This window comes from Physcomitrium patens, chromosome 13 (assembly GCF_059467195.1).
Source record: "Physcomitrium patens ecotype Gransden chromosome 13, ASM5946719v1, whole genome shotgun sequence".
Classification (NCBI taxonomy): Eukaryota; Viridiplantae; Streptophyta; class Bryopsida; order Funariales; family Funariaceae; genus Physcomitrium; species Physcomitrium patens.
Genome location: NC_143422.1, coordinates 10,611,866 through 10,617,347, shown reverse-complemented (window position 1 = coordinate 10,617,347; position 5,482 = coordinate 10,611,866). Strand labels below are relative to the sequence as shown.

The 5,482-nt window shown below is 39.8% G+C and overlaps 1 long non-coding RNA gene across 13 annotated transcripts; it reads left to right on the top strand.

Moving 5' to 3' along the window:
- The first annotated feature begins 291 nt into the window (after positions 1–291).
- On the top strand, positions 292–5,188 carry LOC149987941 (uncharacterized). 13 transcript variants are annotated; one of them, XR_016506071.1, is made up of 5 exons: positions 292–767; positions 1,038–1,965; positions 2,084–2,185; positions 2,379–2,500; positions 3,129–4,605. It is a non-coding gene; the product is annotated as an uncharacterized LOC149987941 (long non-coding RNA). The 13 variants fall into 13 exon arrangements; XR_016506068.1 differs by having other exon boundaries at positions 1,640–1,965; positions 2,379–4,605; XR_016506064.1 differs by having other exon boundaries at positions 2,379–4,605.
- Positions 5,189–5,482: the final 294 nt, after the last annotated feature.

Below are 5,482 nucleotides of genomic sequence, written 5' to 3'. Positions count from 1 at the left end.
TGTGTGGGTTAAGGAGGGAGTAGTGACTTTGTGAGAAGTATTTTTAAGAGAAATGGAACAATAAAAGATAACAGTATCAATGTTAATTTATTGAAATTTCTTACTAAAAGGAAGGAATAGGAATGGGAATAGGAATAAGAATGGAAAGGCTTTAGTGGGTCCCTTGCTTCCTCTTGATGAGATGGGGATGTGGGAATGGGTAGGATTTTGTGGAGATTTGAGGAGCATCATCTCCTCCAATCCCTCACTCCATATATATATATATATATATAGATATAATAAAATGAATGATATACACACAGACATACTTTATGTGAATGTTCTCACTTCTATTTCTTCCTTGTTGCTGTTGCTGCTTGAATTTGATGTGGGGGGGGGGGGAGGTTTGTCAAAGTTCAAAAGGGTTTGACAAAAGAAACATAAGAAAAACCCACTCATTCTCAACAGCAGCAGCAGCTGCTTCGTTCCTACCTTCCTTCCTTTTCCATCTCCCTTTCTTTCATTCTTACTTTACTCTCTTTCAGTCTCTCTTTTCCACATACATGATCTTTACACATGTGTGTCTGCAATGTGTGTGTATGTGTGTGTGTGTGTGTAATTGCAGGTAGCGTTGGAGTGGGCACAGTGAGTTGGGTTATGGAGCGGGTAAGGTGGGTGGATGCTGTGAAGAGAGGGTGCCATGGAAACAACATCCTGTAGAGCTGAGCCTTGCCCTTTGAATGGAGGAGAGGGAGGTGGAAGTCACCAAAGGAGAAGAGAATAGACAGGCAAGGAGAGGCAAAGACAAAAGGGTGCAGAGATGGGGGATGGGGTGGGGCTTTAATTGTGGTTTTGAGGAGAGGAGAGGAGAGGAGTTGAGAGAAGAGTGGTGGTGGATTAGTGCTTGAAAATTCTTGTGCCATCCCAGACCCTGCACTCAAACCTTTCAAGTGTGTGTGTGTGTTTGTGTGAGTGTGTGTGTGTGTATGTGGAGGGAGCCATGAGGGGCTCTATGGTGTAATTGTTGGCTGATAGAAGTGCCCAATTCTCCAAATCAGGTTTACAAGAAGACAATCACTGGTGGTGCTGCTGGGAGTGCAGCTTTATTATTACTCTACACTGCTGCACAAAAGTTCTAGTCAGAGAGAAGTTGTAGAGACATACAGAGAAAGTTCTATTGTGGAGTATTCTCTCTTCACGAACACATACACTTACACTTGGAGAGGGAAGAGATTTTTATTGTATTTTATTTTATGTTTTCTTTGTTGCTAGTTTTCTTTTTTCTTCTTCTGCTTGTGTGTTTCATGAAACTGGCAACACAGGTAGTTGTTTTAAAATATGTGTATGTGTGTTTTTTTATGTTTTGGTCAGTGAGCTGAGCTGTGCAGCATCTACTGGGTTTCTGAGAGGCAGTCCTTCATGTAGTAATGGAGATAGTTGCCCAGAAATGGGAAAACTGAACATAGAAGTAAAACAAAAATGAAATGAAGGAAAGTAGAACATCCAATAAGGAAGCAATATATGTTACTTCTGCCTTAAGATTATCTAAATTTTTGTGTACTGCTGTGGCTCAGAAGGAGCATTATTACTATTATTAATATTGTCATCATGACTGTATAATTATATTGCTCACATCATCACATTGATTTTGTGCTTTCAGGGAGTAAAAACGGTTGAAGTCCTCAAGGAATGGGAGAAGAAGCAGAAAAGGGTTGATTCTCAAGACATGATGAACAAGCTCAAGATCTGATATGTTACTAGGATTTGATGAGCAAAGCATGTACCCACATAAGCAGCTCAGCAAGTTATCTACAATTACAGTTCCAGAGAACATGATGAATGCAGCTTATTTCAAAAATTAGTGTGCAGGATTAAAAACGTGGGTCTGATTGTGTCAGGTGCCTAGTTTTGCTGGCTGCAGGAATTGGACATCATTTGATTGTCTCATTTAAGACTGACTAAATATCTCATTGGCCGAGTCCAAAGGTACGTCGTGTTTGAAGCCGAAATCGATGATTCTGTAATGAGAGCATGGTCAAGTGTTTCTACAAGTGAACATGCAGGCTCAGATAACATGATTTCTGACGAGTGAGCACCAAACCAGGTATTATTATTGTTCTTACTTCTGCTGTGTGAGGGAGAAAGAACGAGTTTTCTCATTGGTCTAACGTTGCATGCTCGAGCCTGGTACTGGCGCCGAAACGAGGTCGTTGCTGCTCAAATCTCCCACTTAAACCCCCCAAATCTCTGGTCTGCATCCTTGATTCTATTGTCTTTTTCCTTTTGCTTGTTGGTGGTGGTGGGAAAGGAGAGTTTTTTTTGCTTGTAAGTGGGTGTGAGTATTTGTCTCTTGTAGCTGACTACCTGAATCATGTTGAAGTGGTGATCTTGGAGAGCAGATTTAGCCTTAGGGTGATAATGGGTGAAGGCCAAGATGAGCCCAGAGTAACCTGCTGATGAGCACTACAGCAGACCTGTACATGACACATTTATTTTGCTAGGCGTTGGAGTTGTACTCCTGGTAAACCGTGGCTGGCATGGCTGCCTCCCACCTCTTTAATGATGAGTTGTGGCAATGGCTTTCTACTCTCGCTCTCTCTCTCTCTATTCTCCTACTGTCGATGGACACTATATATACTCTCACTGTCCGGCCCTTGTCTTCCATTGTTCCATGGATGCAGCAGTTAAACTTGCACAGCTCTGAGTACTCTTCGTTTGTTTAGGTTTCAATATCTTCAGCTGTGGGTCCGTCACCTAGACTCGTCGCGTGTTTCCATAAGCCAGAGCCACTGATTCCGAGCATTAAGAATGGCTGATATGTGCTCTCAGACTGCTATTTCTCGTTGTGAAGGTGTATGATTTCATTTTTTTGTTTCCTTGTCTTTTTGTTTGCGTCTCAGTAGAAACAGTCTGTCGTTGAGATAATAAAATTGTCTACGTTCAAGACATGACCGTTTCATGATAGAAACCAGTGATGAATTCGTACCTAATGCAGATACCATCTAAGAAAATTCTGGTTAATGATATGCTTAATTCCGTAGGGAAGTCATGGAGAGGTTCGTGTGTGTCCGCAAAGGATCGCCACAGGGTGGCTTTTGCATTCCGTGAGTCCTGTCTGACAAAATGATCTACTTGAGGATTGAATGCAGTGATTTGAAGGGAGAGAATTGCAAAGTGCTGTATTGGTGATCGAAGTATTTACAAGGCTGGCAGTCGCATTGGGAATGTCCATGACGATCTGTCAACATTTCAGGTTATGTTGACGGGTCGTGATGGGCACTCTCACTGTCTCATGCTGATGATGATTCGTGGGTGCTGTTACGTTGTGGTCTACTCCGAGAATGACAACGTTCTGAGGAAGTGATCAACTTGGTCACAGTCTCAGATACGCTTCTGACTTCAATAAAGAAATAAACAAGCAGTAAGTATCTCTCATCTTGAGATCCTGCTCAAAGAATGCAATCTAACTCGGAGCTCAATTCCATAGTCGATTTGAGGATTTTAGACGTTGATTGATCACAGACCAGCCGCTAAAAACACTTACGCTGTGTTCTTGGGGATATGGTAATGCATTGTAACATGCTCATCGATTTCTCCGAAACATAGTTGTCTTCTAATATTTGATTGTGGAGATTTCATACGTGAAAGATACAATATCTCTCCGCAGATGATCTCTCTGCCAGGCATGTTGCACGATCACAGCCGACCCTCCAACCAGTTCTGGAGGACTTCAAAGGGGGCATCTAAACCTGACGACAAACAAATTGTGGTATGGGCATTCATGTTATCACCCCAAACAGCAACTCCAGGAAACTAGGAAACTTCATTACATGCTAATACTTACTGATACCACCCTCCCACATTATCCAAGTTATGTATAGAAACTATGCGGAACTACGCACAACAAACTGTCGGTGCAAAAACGCCACAATTCAAACTGTCAGAAGAATTCATGTGACCATCAAGTTGTGTACATGGCACGTCCACACCCATTTGAACATCTACATGAAAACCAGATCCGGAACGTTCGCCTCACGATGGCAACTAGGAGCGGCGGACTGACCAGCGGTCGAAGTGTCGTGTTGTCAAGATTGCGGTGCAAACCTTCAAGTCTGGAAGAAAAGGAGTGTTGATCTGAACCAGCCTGCATAGACGTGCGGTGGGTTCTTCTAGATCGCTACACTGATTTACATCTGGTACCGTAGCAGACGAATACAGTTTATCTGCATGTCCTGTGGGCTGAACCCATCTTCCTATTTGGAGTGGAACCTGCAGAAAGACTCCGTAATTGGCGACTTTCGTGTCCAGTACTGCAATGCGATTGGTGCAAGTCCAGCTCTTCAGGAAAGTTTCTTCATGACAACTGAACATGAATTCAATGCAATGCATAGAATGTCGTGAACGGAAAGAGAAGATTTTGATGATACTAGCAGCCCATTCATGGAGCTCCAGCAGTTTGTACTTTTCGACATGCCAACACTTATTTTCCGTGTCTAGTATTATCAAAGATAAAATTAATAGCCCTATTTTAGTTTATGTGAATGGCTTGTTTGTCACAGTTGAAGAAGGTTTTGTATTGAGTTTCAGTTCTTACATCAATGCATTTAAATGAGCTCAATTGTAAAAGCAGACAATGCAATTGGAATTTAGTTTTCTTTTTTCTTTAAAAAAAATTACTTGCTTGTGTGTCCTAATGAAACGAACATAAATGCAGACAGAGATGAAAAGAAGAAAGAAGAAATATGATGTGAATGATCATATGTCAAGGGATTAAAGGTGTTGTGATTGAGATGCTGTTAGGTTTTCACCTACATAATTGAATGATAAAAGGCATTGAGAAAGTTGACAAAACACAATTAATGAGGAGAATCTGAAATTTGCAACAATACGGTTCCGCACGGAACAACTTCCAGAGAAGAAAAAACCAAATACATCAGAAGGCAAAAATCAAATTTCTTTCAGGGACTATGCCTCCAGAAACTAGCAAGGCCGCCGTAGGGGGGGTTGCCACCCCACCTTAATTCCCACATTCGTTGCAGGTATGAATTAGACTCCACACAATAACAGATGGGACATCTTTAACACTATCCACTTCAAGGCATATCTTGAACTATAGATTTTAAAATGAAGTAGATACAATTAAGTTATAGTTCGAAATAAATCCACATATAACATTAATAATATTATTATTTTTTGTCAGTGTGCATAATATCGTAGTCAAAATACTTAAATATAAATTTATAGATTTTTTTTTCTTATAAGGTTAAAGATTAATATCTACTTCAAAATTTTAAAAAATAGAATAAAATATTTTATATAAAAATATTTTATATTTTTAAAATTAATATTTTTAAAAAATAAATTAAAAAATAATAAAATAGAAATAATATGTTTTGAATTCAATATTATTTAGATATAAATTTAGAATGATAAAAATTTTAAAAATAAATCTAAAAATAATTTAAAAGACTTTGGAGGTGATAATTTGTTTAACCATAATAAT